General features: G+C 48.7%; 1 protein-coding gene and 1 non-coding gene across 2 annotated transcripts in view; both read right to left on the bottom strand.

The window, feature by feature from the left end:
- LOC144138901 (uncharacterized) overlaps positions 1-14,284 on the bottom strand; it is a 917,654-nt gene that overhangs the window by 732,231 nt on the left and 171,139 nt on the right. The window lies entirely within an intron of this gene.
- LOC144140100 (U1 spliceosomal RNA) lies at positions 7,689-7,851 on the bottom strand. The gene has a single exon (XR_013316316.1). It is a non-coding gene; the product is annotated as a U1 spliceosomal RNA (small nuclear RNA).

The following is a 14,284-nucleotide window of genomic DNA, read 5'->3' as shown; positions in this document are numbered from 1 at the left end:
TAAGCTTGTGCTTCATCCGGTGGCGTCGGCAAAAAAAAAAAAAAAAAAGATGAAGAAAAACGAAAGAAAAAAAAAATACTACGCCACCTGTAAAGGGTGCACCACCGCAGATAGTGTATTATAACAGTGAAGCCGCCTTTCGCGTTTGGTCGAGTGTGAGCACATGGGGCACATAGGCATGCCGGCCCATTTCTACACTATTAGAATTGCTGTAGTAATTCTCGGTCTACTAAAATTCCAAAACAAAATTGGTACAGCTTGAATTGGTGCAGTGGTGCAAGGCTAGAGAAACAGTGGAGCTGGGGGTTGGCATAGCTTCCCCTGCCCTCGGTACTGCAAAATCCGGCTCAACTTGGCCTCACCGCTCAACACTTAACCTGGCCTAATAACAACATCGCAAAACCTAACAAAACTTAGCAAATTCGAACAGAACTTAGCAAAAATTAGCAAGACCAAAAGAAGCGTGGTCAACACCCAGCTACACTGTTTCTCCAGCTTTGTACCACCTGTGCAAGCTTCGCCAATTTTTTTTTTTGTGTATAAGGAAAGCGTAGCTACGCGCTTTTACACAGCAGTACCCTATTGAATTAACGTGTATGGCAACCGAAGAAACACTTCCTAATGAAATAAATGAGAAAGGCCACGGTCGCTACCAACGTGAGGGGTAAAAAATTAAGCATTCAGAGTTATTCGCTTCTTGGAGGTGTTAGAAAATATATTGTGAAAAAACGAATGCGTACTTTCATAATAAACCGCTGAACCTTCTACAACGAAATACGCTTCATAGATTCTGTTGCTAGTAGGGGAAGCCGGACGTTTCCCGTCATCGCGGGTGCTGTAGGCGAACAGGCACATGCTGTTATAAAAGCTTCAATGAGTGGCCGCGTCGCGCTTCAATCACACAAAGTAAGAGATGTGTATGTGTATAGTCCCCAACTTCTAATCTACCTGTTCCATTCCGGGAACAAAACACGTCAATCCCCCGCCCTTCTCAGCGGCTTCCGCAGAATATTAAACAACCACAGCTGTGGTCTAAATTGATCACGGAAGGCGGCCTACACAACGACGTAGTTGCTTAGAACCCAAAACTCAGTTTCGTTTTTGTTGTTTTTCCAAGCGAGATCCCCGCATATTAGCCTTCGAGGTTCAGCTCCGAGGGAGTGTACGGAAAGCCCAGATCAGCCCGAGATGTTGACCCTGGCCCAGCTGGGCTGCGCACCGAGAAGCATGGCAGCTTGTTGGCGGTCTTTAGGCGAGGCGAGCACGGGTGAAATGGTCTTATTTGGAAGAAGCCAGACCACCCGGCAGCCTCTGGCGCCGTCGGGGCCCCCTCGCCGGGGCGTGACCTCCAGAAATAGATGCCCGATACGGGCCGCTTCCCAAAGGCCGCCCGCTCGTGTGGAGGCACCCGAAACACGCGGCTTACGTCGCGCCCTCCTCCCAGTGCCTCAAGCACGGGCGATGCCGTCGCCAAAAAATGGAGGACGTTTTGTGCCTTTCAGCGGATTATGAAATGCCGCTCGGGTGTAGAACTGAACGTAGCCGGCTGCTGTTAGGCAGAGCTGCAGAAGAACCCCCTGATCGACGGTAATAAGAGCGTGGACGCATGTTGCAGCTTTTTATCGGTGATGATCTTTCTTGCTTACCTAAGCACGAAAAATTTGTTTGTATGTCTTTTGTCTCCATCGATTCAGCCCCCTGACGAAAAGTTTGAAGGAATTTCGTACGAGACGTTTACTTAGGCAAAACATTCCCAAACTGCTAAACATGGTAACATACTTCACTCTCGTGAGCATTGTCAGCCACAAGAAAACATTAAGAATATTTGAAGCAAAACATGAATACATGAATGATGCTAGCACTTGTATTTAAATTAAAAATAGACTTGTCGGAATTTTCGCCGCAGCAAACGCAAAACAAACGCGTTAAAAACAATATTTTAACCTCGAAGTATAACAGGGCTCGCGCCTCGAGCTTGTGACGAGAGCGATAAGTTACCACTAAACGAGGTCTCAACATATGTCGCGCCAGCAGTACGAACGCGGGAAAATTGAACTGATCTTCTCCATGATGTGTGAGAGGGTAGGCCACCCTGAACAAAATTTACATTTAGGTTCACACAGGTTGAGATACATGTGATGATACAGGACTGGGTTTGGAAAGGAACTAGCCTGCAGTAGGGACTATTAAGAAAATGGGGGAGGGGGAAAGTTATCGCCTGCCCTCCCAATAGTAACTAAGAATTTTCCGATACTCGAAAAGCCTGCCGCCGTTCCAAGGTCTGTCCGTGGATTCGACTCTCGAGTTGGTTTGGTTGGTGAGATCGCAAGTCAACTCCTGCACCTCCTGGTTGGCTCCCATGTGGTGAAGTTGTTATTGTTGGTTGCAAGCCTTGGAATGGCAAGTGTCGAAGGCGATATACGCCCTGGACTAATGTTTTGAATGGATGCCTGTGAGCCGGCCACAAGTAGTGTGAGATCACGGACTTGTTGCCTGTCAGGTGATCCGCCTAGATCCCAGATGCCGTTGCCGAGCTCGTAGTTGAACGCGGGCCGTGATGTGTGGCGTTGGGGTACGTCTGAATACGTCGGAGAATGACCGTTGCCCATCGATGGCAACCGGATGAGATAGGGGGGATTTTACGGCGCAGCTGCCCGTGGCTAGGGCAAACTGTCCGCTGTTAGCAAACAAACCCTTCGAGAGAGAGAGAGAGAGAGAGAGAGAGAGAGAGAGAGAGAGAGAGAGAGAGAGAGAGAGAGAGAGAGAGAGAGAGAGAGAGAGAGAGAGAGAGAGAGAGAGAGAGAGAGAGAGAGAGAGAACGCCTTTAATGAAAGCTGCACAGGTCAGCCCCACTAACGGTGGAGCTTGCTACTCCAGATGGGGTGAATACAGTGAGGTGACAGCGAAAAATAGAGAGAAAAAGAAAGGGGAGTAAGAGGAGAAATGCACACATATACAAATTGTACATGCTCATAGAGTTCACAGAACCTCTTCTAGCCCTGTTTCCGCAAGCAAACTTCGAAGGCGCTTGTGGACAGAAGCCGAGTGTGGGGGCTCCGCAAAGCTACAAGGGGAAAGGGATCGTCGGGTCTGAACGCGTCATTGTGATGTGTTTGTGACATTGTTGACGATTCACAAATTGAGAGTGTACACTCTCGCAGCGGATCGAGCGTCGGTACGAGCAACAATGCTGATAGGAAGGGTGGTGAGAGAATGAGAGCACGCACGTGCCGATCCGGCGGCCCGGAAAGTAGAACGCCGCTACGACTCCGAGCGCGAGCGTGAACGTCACGACAATCCGGCGGTACGTTAGAAAGAGCGGGCCGCAACGCTGATCCCACGAAACGGTGTAGAGGCGGCCATGTAGCTGCAGCCAGAGAGAAAATTCGGCCACCTTATCAATTGCAATACGGAGACAAACAGCGGAGGCGGTGGTCTACACTAGCTTTAACTTGGCCTTTCTAAGGCAAATTCCCACTGGCGATTTGCCTCGTCGCGCGACGAAAAGCGACGTCGCAAAGCGACGAGCCGGCCGTCGCTTTCCGTCCATTTGCGACGGCGGAGCAGATCGCTCTCGGTCCGAATTCCCTCGTCGAGCGACGGCCCCGCAAAACCGGTAAGCCAATCATGGCCGCGGAGTAGGCTGACGTAGCCGGAAACGAAACGTTTCTTTACATCCGGCTATGGAAACGGCGGCGGACGGGCGAGCCGCCGCCGCTGGGCTCGCTCGGCCGGGTAGGGCAGGCAAGCAACTTACCGTGCGCTTTGGTTCTTTCGTCAGTGGCTACAGCCTACGCGTGCACTAATCAACGAATAGTGTGGAACTCACCAGTGTGGAGAAACGTGTATGGATTGTAAAAGCAAGTAATCATCGTATACAGGTGGATAGCGAGACGGTAGGTTGACTTGCAGCCTCTTCCTGCATCTATCGGCGACTGGTAAACACGCGTAGAGTTCGGAGGGGTCAGAACCTTGCGCCCGTGAAAAGAAGTGAGATTTGTGGGCCGTGATGCGGGTGTTGTGGCGTGAAAGCAAGCGTGTGCATTTCTTCGTGCAATAGTATGTTGAAAAGAGCCTTCTTGAGTTTGTTATTTCCTGCTCCTCCCGCAACCCGCAATGCTTTCGGCATTGTTCCAGGTTAGTAGCATGTGTTTTAGTTTGCTTTCTACCTGCTTTTGTCGCACTCGTGTAACATAATTTTCTTTGACTGTGAATGGCTGACGCACCAAGGAGGTCGTACAAGTCGGGAAGCAGCAGCGCTGAACGTAGTCGCATCATCGCTGATCGCAAGTGCGAACCCCGCCTCATGGCCTCATCGCGCGACGCACGTCGTCGCGCGACGAGGCGAAACGCCAGTGGGAATGTGCCTTAAGGTCTGGTCATCTTATCGGTGGGTCGGACACTGGTGTAGCCGAGTGCACGCCGTCTCTCTCAACTAGGAGAACACTGGCACGTCAGAGCTTACGTCATCACTAGGCGCAGCCAATGTCCCACGCGCCCCTCCCTACCCCACATCTGTGCCGCTCCGTGCACTCCTTACACCTACTAGTCGGCTCCTTTCCTCGTCGTTACTTTCCCTCCCACTTCTTACCTAGCATTTCCCGCCACTGCAGTTTGCTGCCCCGATTTTTGAGTGACGCCCGGCTCGGCCGGAACCAAGCTTAAACAGCTCCGCTTTTAAAATTGGTCTACGATGGGATGAAAATGTAGTCGTCTTGTCGTACACGCGTGTTAGTCACCGTTACCGCTAGTCAACAACCTTCACAGAGTATGACTGCCGATACTCTTTTTGGCCCGATCTGATGAAGACGGTGAACGCCGGATTTTTCGACGCTCGCGGCATTTAACGCTTTCGCTTTACCAACAATGACTGTTCCCTTAAAAGGGGCAGTGGAATTCATTGTACAAATCCTGTCGTTTCATTCGACAAAAATTAGCACTGGCTTAGCTCGGTTATGCCAGGATATACGTAGCGTAAGCTAAGGTTCAGCTGATTATTCTTAGGTTTCATGGTTGTCTACGGTTAGCTGATTATCATGCTTACTGCTGCTAAAACGATTTCCAGTCCAATCCAATTCATTCCAATCCAGTCCAGTCCAGTCTAGTTTAGTCTAGTCCAGTCCAGTCCAGTCCAGTCCAATCCAATCCAATCCAATCCAATCCAATCCAATCCAATCCAGTCCAGTCCAGTCACTGCTCCTCGCGCATGCGCAGCACGGCTCTCCGGGAGCAACGCGAAACGGCTATCAAGCGGCTCCGGCGCAGCGTCAGACTTGGCTACTGCGCAACGGAGGCGCACAGCTGGGCACGCACCGGCGCCAGTGCACCTGCCGCAGCTATGACGTCACTCCTCTGGAATGCGCAGAGCGGCGAATGTGCAGACCCAATTCTCTACACACCCGCAGTCCAATTGGATTGGATTGCCAATCCAATCTAATAAATCGAATTTAATCCAATCCAATCCTCCTCGCGCTTGCGCAGCACGGCCCTTCAAGGTCCACGCGAAACTGGTCAACCTCGGCCAGTGTAGCTTACGCTACAAAAGCAGCGTTAGCAAGCTGCTACTTCAAAGTCCTGCACGAGAAGGAAACTGCCCAAGAAGACAGAACGGTTTTCATCTAACAGATAGATAGATAGAAGCAACTTTATTGTAGTCGCCTGCAGAGCGACACCACCATTAAATGGCGCCGCGACGCGGGCCCCTACATCTTCTCAGCGGGTGGTCTTTACTTGACTACGGCGCGTGCTACTCCCGCGTTCGGTCGCCCTTAGGGCAACGTCCCGGCAGTTTCGCTCGGCCTTTGTCTTTCAAGAGCCGCCGAGACCTGCTGGACGGCCCAGGTTTGGATTTCTTGATCGTAGCACTTCGCCGCAGCCGCGAGCCGCGGCGGAATCGTTGTACTTGTCGACGCTTCGTCAGGGAACTTGGTGCAGTCCCATAGGATGTGCGTCAGGGTGGCCCTCTCCCGCTGGCACACTCGGCACACATCACTCACATACACTTGCGGGTACACATACTTCATCAACACTGGGGTGGGTAAGGACCCAGTCTGCAGTTGTCTGAACAGCACCGCCTCCGCTCGGCTCAGACCCGGGTGCGGGGGTGGGAGAGTCCTTCGAGCCAAGCGGTAGAACTGTGTAAGTTCGTTGAACGTCGTCAAACGGTCCTTGGCGCTACACCACAGTGGACGGTCGGTTGCAGCGGCGCGGTTGGTTAGCGCTCGCGCCACTGCGTGTGCCGTCTCGTTGTGGTTGTCGTGCTTGTCCGACGCATCGTTGCTCGCGTGCGCCGGGAACCACTTGATCACGGAGCAAGATAAACTTGCTCCGTGCACTTGATTTTGACACACCTGTTCTCGCGTTCGAGGTCGGCCGAGCACAGAACGCGCACAGCCTCGCCGCACACTTTGCCCTTGGCATAATTCCGCACTGCACTCCTCGAATCACATAACACTGTCTGGCATCCGGGGTCGGCAATGGCCAGGGAAATGGCCACCTCCTCCGCGGCACGCCTCTCGGACCCGAACGCTCGCCGCCGCCCTCGTCGCGCCGAACGACGCCTCGATGACGGTAGCCACGAATGCCACGCTCTCTCCCTGGTATTCGGCCGCGTCCACGAACCTTGCGTGCTCGTCCTTGGCGTACAAGTCGATGAGGGCCTTGGCCCTCGCCGCTCTTCTCTCCTTGTTATACTCCGGATTCATGTTCCTCGGGATGAGGTCTACCCGAATCCGACGCCGGGTCTCGTCCGGGACAGGAGAGTCGCTGCTCGCCTTCCTCGCCGCAGTCGTGAAGGCCAAGTCTTGCAGTATGCGCCTACCGGTCTCGGTCGTAGAGAGCCGCTCCAGATGGGCGGAGCGTTGCGCCTCAGCAATTTCCTCGAGGGTATTGTGTACCCCCAGGCTCAGGAGCTTGTCGCTGCTTGTGCATTCGAACAGCCCGAGCGCCGCCTTGTACGCTCGGCGTGTCAGGGCGTTGATCTTATTCTTTTCGCACTGCATCCAATTGTGGAAGGCTGCAACGTAGGCGACGTGGCTGATTACGAAGGAGTGCACAAGCCGAATCAAGCTCTCCTCCTTCATCCCGGCGTTGCGGTTGGCGACCCGTCTGGTGAGACGCACTGCGTTGGTGATCTTGGCTGTAAGGCGGGCAACGGTCTCGCCGTTGCCGCGACGCTTGTCTATAATCATGCCGAGCACCCGTATCTTGTCGACCTCCGGGATCACATGGCCGCTACTCGTCACGATCTTTATCGCCTCGTAGTCTCTGGATTCGCTCTTGTTTCGCCTGACGTATTTCGGTGGTAATACCAGCAGCTCCGACTTTCTCGGCGAGCAGATCAAGCCGGATCTGTTTAGCTGGCCTTCGATAGTGTCGACGGCCTCTTGCAGCGTGCTCTCGATGTGACCATCGCTGCCTCCCGTAATCCACAGAGTGATATAATCGGCGTAGATGGTGTTCCGGACCCCCTCAACTCGAGAGAGCCGCTCGGCCACCCCGATCATAACGAGGTTGAATAACAACGGCGAGATGACCGAGCCCTGGGGGGTCCCGACACTGCCGAGCCTCTTCTCTTGGAGTCGCAGATCGCCGGCGCAGAGCTCGGTGGTCCGACCTGTCCTGTAATTGCTGCTCTCACAGCACCTCGGGACACCCCACATCGAATCTTATTTTGGCTTTTGAAATGGGAGGGGCCGGCGCGAACGCCAGACCCCACTACCAAAAATTGCATGCCCCATCTGCCCCAGTTTGGGGAAGTGGCAAGCTTCAGCCCGCCGCAGTGCAATGACGGGCCTCTGCTTGGGGCGCCGGCCATCATGACCACCGAACAGCCCAGCACCAGGTAAGTATGCCTTAAAACCGGCAAAAAGCAGACGCCATTTCAGTCGGCCAGTTGTGTCACGCCGGTGCTTTAGCACAAATATGGTGAAAGTTCTAAACAGCCAAGCAATGAATGAGAATATGGATACATTAAGACAATCTCATTTAGTTGTGCACAAACATCTATTAATCAAACAGACCGGAAGATTTGGGCGGAAAATGGAATTGAGCAGCCGCCATTTCGCCTGATTTCAACAATAGCAGACTGAAGGTAGCTGTAATTCGAACAATGTTGTGGTGCGGCCTCCGGTAAAAAAAAAAAGACAAAGATAGAAAGCCGAAATAGAAAGCACGATTCGTCAGCACGTGACAAGCCGGAGTTGCTTTTCGCAGTGGCGCGTGCGCCTACCTGGAACGCTCTTTGACGGGCATGCGTACACTTGACCAGTGCTCGCTTGTGATCCGCTACGAGGCCATGCAAGATAACTGCTGGGCCTGTCATACATGCCGCCTATCCGGGTCACTCCTTTTTAGAAAATTACGTGGGTAATTTTCCTCCTAAAAGCGAAAATGAAAAATCCCGAGACAAGAAAGTACTTTTTAAGGGTTCCGACTGCGGAATCAAATTGAACAGCACTGGATGCTCCACAGAGCTTTGGGCAGCGATTAGCGTTTTGGAGTTTGACCTTGATGTACAGTCGGCCGAAAAACTTTGCGGGATCTGCAGTGCGTGGTGGAGTGGCTCAAAATTGCATTGCTGCGCCATCTTCCGCCACAGACGGCTAGGGTCGCGAGGCTCACGAAACTTGCGTGCCAGGCGCGCTTTGCGCATGCCTATCCTTCCTTTGTTATCAGACATCTCTGGTCACACGCTTCCCCGTTAAATTCTCCGCGGGTCTGCCTGACTCGTGCAACACACCGCGTAGCTGGACTCGCCTTTTACGAGGGGATCAGCTTTGTCAAAATATATGCTATCTGCCAAGTGATGTGCTGGTCGAACATTGAAGTTATAGAGCGGTTATCAGCTATTTTCTGGCGAGAACTGCGTACACTGTAAACGCAAATTAGCCGGAAATGGAGTTTTAATCAAGTAATGTGCCCTGAAAAGTACTTATAGCAAAAAAATGTACTCCCTAGGCATGGTCTAAAAATGTGGACGAACCTCCATGGTAGTACCGTTGCCCATCCGTGTAGCAAAAGGGAGGATTTAGAACCACTTAACACCATTTGTGAGATGGCGTTCGGTTCCTTGTATAGTACCACGTCCAAAATAAACTCCCCATCTGGCATAATCATCTCAAGCGGGCGGTCGCCATGTTAGTCTTGTGTTGCTTGCGTGCATCAGAACTTCAACCGTAGCCTAATGCTAATTAGAACGAGTAAGCAGGACGCGACGGTTTCATGCAGCTACCAACCCCATACCGTACGTATACCCGTATAGATGCTTCAGCCAGCGCGATCACAGGCAGACAGCGCGTACGTGTTGTTTCAATCTGTTTATTTTGGCGATAGGTGTTGTCAAACTCTGCTGGTAACAAAGAGACAGTTCTTGCCGTTGCAAACAATTGCAATGCTCATCTGCTTCGCTTGCTTGCGCATATATAGACGATTGAAATTCTCGTGCCAGCGCGCCAACGCACCCGACTGCAGGGACTCAACTTGCCCTGGCGGCACGACTTGCTGCCCGGATGTAAACAACCTCCGTGCTATCAACGCAGCGCGGCCGGTGACTCGGTGCGGCCGGAGCTTCAAGCCTCGCCTTGGGCCATCGTTTTTTCTTATTTGAGAAGGACTAGTAGTGCCATTTGGTGGAAAGATTTTTATGTGCCCCTGTCACACGAGGAACGGCCGCTAACAGCATTTGGATACGGCGACAGCTGTGGACAGCTCTCTGGTAAGTGGTCTGTTATCAGTCGATCCGTTTGTCAAACGTTTGGATAGAGTTAACTGCGAAGTACCCGTGCCGCACACAGCACGTACACGCACGGGCAAAGAAAAAAGCGCACACTCGTTTTATTGTACTTGTTTGTGACTTTTGGGGTATGCATTCGCATTCTTTTGTAGGCCGGTTTGTAACAGGGCATTAGAGGTGAAATCGTTTGTCGCGTGCGGAGTCGTTTCAAAGCAACGTGACGGTTACTCAGGTAGCCGAATCGCCTCCGACAGCGGTGCATCGTCGGGCCCGGTCGGTGAATATTGTGGGACTCCGTCTCTCATATGCATCGAACTGTTCGTGTTCTTTTTAGTTAACTGCTCTACTTTGTAATATCTATTTGTTCGAAAACTGTGCCCTGTATATCTTCGAAAACTGTGCCCTGTAGATTCGGTGGGGTTGTTTGCTCGCTTGAGTCGACTCTTCACATCTAACAGCGTACCCTATTAAGGAAACGGCGACATGCGTAAAAGATGCTATGAGCCTATCGAACGATTAGATGCATATAGTGTGGACCACGACGGCGACGTGGTTCGAAACCGAAATGTTTTTATTCCCTTTCGGATGACAATGAGGGGTCTGTATACGATCGGGGCCCGTCAGTCGCCAGCTAGGGCCACGTAATTAAAAACACAAATTCATGCCCTTATGGAAGAGAACCGAGTTTGCCGTAGCATGACACAAGTCTGCCGGGCATAAAAAAGGATATCATTTTTTAGAAGAACAATGCACATACTCTTCTTTTGTTGGTAATAACTTTGTCATAACCAATAGTAAGACCATTCACAAAAATTACTCGATTCATCTGACACTTGATTTTGACACGGAGCTTGCAGCTCCAAAAAGTGCACTGTGGTTTTGCGTGACGGAAACTTCTACAATCACGGTAAATTAACTAAGGCAGGTGTGTGTGGTATGCAGCGTTGGTAAGTTTGCGAGAATAGCGTTTCCGTTTCAGCTGTTTTCTTTTGGTTGCCATGCAATCACAAGTAATTTGGTGCCACGAACGAGGTTTACGTTAGCTAACAAGGCTGTAGTAACGGTTGCGGCTACAAATGACCTTATGCACCAATCATGCTTGTCAGCTCGGTGACACAGAATATTAAGTTGTCAGAATACGGATGACTGAGTCGCCTAGTTTATCACTACTGTAAAAAAAGAAAGTGTTTTCTGACCCAGTGAAGGACTTTCCTGTATGACTAGCTGTGTTATGACAGATGACCATACTTGATGAGACAAGCCGTAACAAATTAACTTTGGATGTAACACCAGGAGGGAAATAGGTGGAGGGATCTGCAAGTATAACTGAAACAGTGGGTGGCTGTCCGGCATAAATTCATTATTTGTTGACACGATTTTCTTCTGCAGATCTTGATACATGATCGAGTTGAATGACTTCATAGATCTTAAGGCAGGATAGGCTGTGCTATACAAGGCAAGGCTGCCTTCGGAAACCAAGTTGGCCTCTCCAGCAGAAGTGAGTATTGCCACGGCTTGCAACAGCTGTCCAGCTCGAAAAAGCTGCACTTTTTCTATGAAAGTGAGCCACCATGGTAGGGGAGAGGCAGTGTAAGGGTTTGAATCTTTAACAGTGTGCCCATTCACTTGAATAGATGCAAGCTGGCATCTTAAAGCAAGAGACAGCCGTTAACAAAATCATGCAATACCAAAGTGTTCTTCAGTCAAAAACAAAAACTAATCTATCAACCTACAGAGACTTGCATTTTATCTTCACTGTCATTTAAAGTTGTGCTCGAGTATATTGTGCGGAAGTAATATCTTTTTTATTGCTGCCAAAGCCACGACGGTTAATGTACTGGCACTTGGTTTTATGAAGCCTTTGCATTCCTAATTTAGGTACTGGAATTCGCAGGGAACCTGGCCTTACAATTTTATTACTGTACCGAATTATTAAGTTCATTTACCATAGTGTCTGTTTTGAATTTTACATGTGGGGCATTTTTTTTTCTTTTTTGCTTTTTCAGGCAGATGTTCCTCTGACTCCCAGCCTGCATTCCGTGAACGGGGAAGTTAGCCTCCACATCGATGGCCAGCGTGTCTTGACTGCATCATCTTTACTGGGAGGACTGTGTAGTCTGTTTGCATCGTTCTGGGTTTTCAACATTCAATATCCCAAGAAGGCACACAGAGCTCTAACGTTTGTTTAACATGCCTTTTTGGACCTTGCCAGCACCAAACCACGTGTGAAGGATTTAGAACTAATTAACTTCTATCGCATCAATATCGCTCACTAATATTTGTTTTCAATCCTGTAATCATTGGATAGTAGTCAAAAAGAATTCCGTATTATATTTCTGACTTTTTCTTTTTCTTTTTTTACTGAAAAGGGGTATTTGATGGGCCGTTCTGTATGCTGATAATACAGCTATCTTTCAGTGAAGCAATAATATTAACAAACTAATTTAACTTGAAACAATTATCTAAGTAATATTGGCAACTGGTGCGAAATGAATCAACTAAAAATTATCCGAAAAACACGAATTTCATGGCTTTTTGTTCTCACTCTAAAGAAGCTGTCGCGATACCACTCATTCTGTTCTATATCATTGGAATTAACCCGTCAGACTCGGTCACTTTTCTTGGTGCATTTGTGTCTTTATCAAAACGCACTGGTATTTTCCGCAGCATATTTTTCGTTCTTTATATTACTCATTTATCCATAGCCATCTCACTGTAGTCTGTCTCCTACATCATTTATCTCTTGTGCCATTTATCTCTTGGCGCATTTGTGTCTTTATCAAAACGCACTGGTATTTTCCGCAGCATATTTTTCGTTCTTTATATTACTCATTTATCCATAGCCATCTCACTGTAGTCTGTCTCCTACATCATTTATCTCTTGTGCCTTTACCACCTACAAAATGCTTGTTACCTTTCAATATCAAATCGTTGCACAGCTCTCGCTCATTTCACCACAAATTGAAAAATTGTTTTGTTGTTGTAAACCAATGCAACCATTCTTTCTTCACTTTGTGTACTTAGTACTAATGCGTACTGATAAGTTCTGGTAAATACTGACGCGTTCTCGATCCTCTAGTATTATATAATGATTTCACTTACCATGCGGTTGTGTTTGTGCCTATCTGTTTTTCAAGTATGTCCAGTTCTTGTATTATTATTGTTTCTACAATTTGTTCAACTAGCACACAGCTCTCGCTCATTTCACCACCTACTGAATTTTTTTGTTGTTGTTGTAAACCACTGAAACCATTTTTTTTTCACTCTGTACTGAGCGCTGATGCGTACTGATAAGTTCTGATAAGTACTGACGCGTTCTCGATCCGATAGTATTCTATAATGATTTCACTTACCATGCGGTTGTGTTTGTGCTTTTGTTTTTCGCGTATTTCCAGTTCTTGTAGTAATATTGTTTCTACGGTTTGTTCAACTAGCATCGTATTGCTGTCTTCAATTCCTAACTGGCGTGTTATTTAGCAATGTACCATTTGTGATTTCAATATGAGGCCGCCATAAGTATTTATTTCGGAACCTACTTGTGTACACCATGTACCATGTAAACTTGTCTGCGAAAGTTCGTTTGAAATAAACCTGAAATCGAGAAAAACCGTGTGAAATCAGTACTCCCGCAGGGAACTAGAAATTCTCCCTTGTGGCCTTGAAAACCTCCTTTCGGAAGGCATACAAAACTCCCCAAGCTTTCGTCAAACTCCATTCAAAAGAAGTAACTGCTTCCCTTGAACCTCCTAAAAGCGCCCCTAAACTAACATAAGTACTTCCAAAGGGAGCCATAATAGGCTCCTATATAACCGCCTAAAAATTCCATAAACATCACTTAAAAACGCCCTTCAGGATGTAAAGAATACTCCATTTTGACCTCCTTAAATTCTCCCGAACATTTCTTAACACTCCCTAAATACCTCCTTTCTATAACCTAAAAACGCCCTGTTTTGAGGAGGTAAACAAAACCTCCCTGTTCCATGTAGTAAAAAAACTCCTACAAGGAGGACCACTAGAGGACAGGCGAAAAAGAACCTCTAGGGAGTATATGGGAGGAAAAAAAGTTTAGAGTGTACGTTGACAGCGTGTGCAGAAAAAAGTAGCGTTGACAGAATATTTGCGGCAAAGCCAACTTTCTAGTGAATGGTCTGTGGCTCCAAATCTCATGTCGATATCTTGGGGAAAAAGTCATGTGTTCGTGTGCCACCTGTGTCGCTACACAATATTTTAGGGCAAAAATAGTGGAGCTTCAATTAAGCTCTGGTGTTAAACTATTAACAGCACGGTCTGCGAACGGCCGGCTTTTTCACATGCATCACAATTTGAGTGTGCTGTCAGAAACAATTTCATTAGTAACAGCGATTGAGTAGAAAGTTCACGCTAAACGTTCAGTAGAAAGTCTACACAATTTTGTTGTGTAGAAAGTTTACATAAGTGTTTCAATTCGAACGCGGTGAGCAACGGTTGACAAAAAGTTGTTTGTTTGTTGCTAGGAATTCTATAGACATTCAGTAGACAGTCTACCCAATGTCACTAGCTTTTGTGGGCATT

Source organism: Haemaphysalis longicornis, unplaced genomic scaffold (assembly GCF_048455015.1).
Source record: "Haemaphysalis longicornis isolate Haplotype H1 unplaced genomic scaffold, Haemaphysalis longicornis Haplotype H1 scaffold_5, whole genome shotgun sequence".
Lineage (NCBI taxonomy): Eukaryota > Metazoa > Arthropoda > Arachnida > Ixodida > Ixodidae > Haemaphysalis > Haemaphysalis longicornis.
The sequence above is the reverse complement of the archived record's forward strand: the minus strand, read 5'-3'. Positions and strand labels throughout refer to the sequence as shown.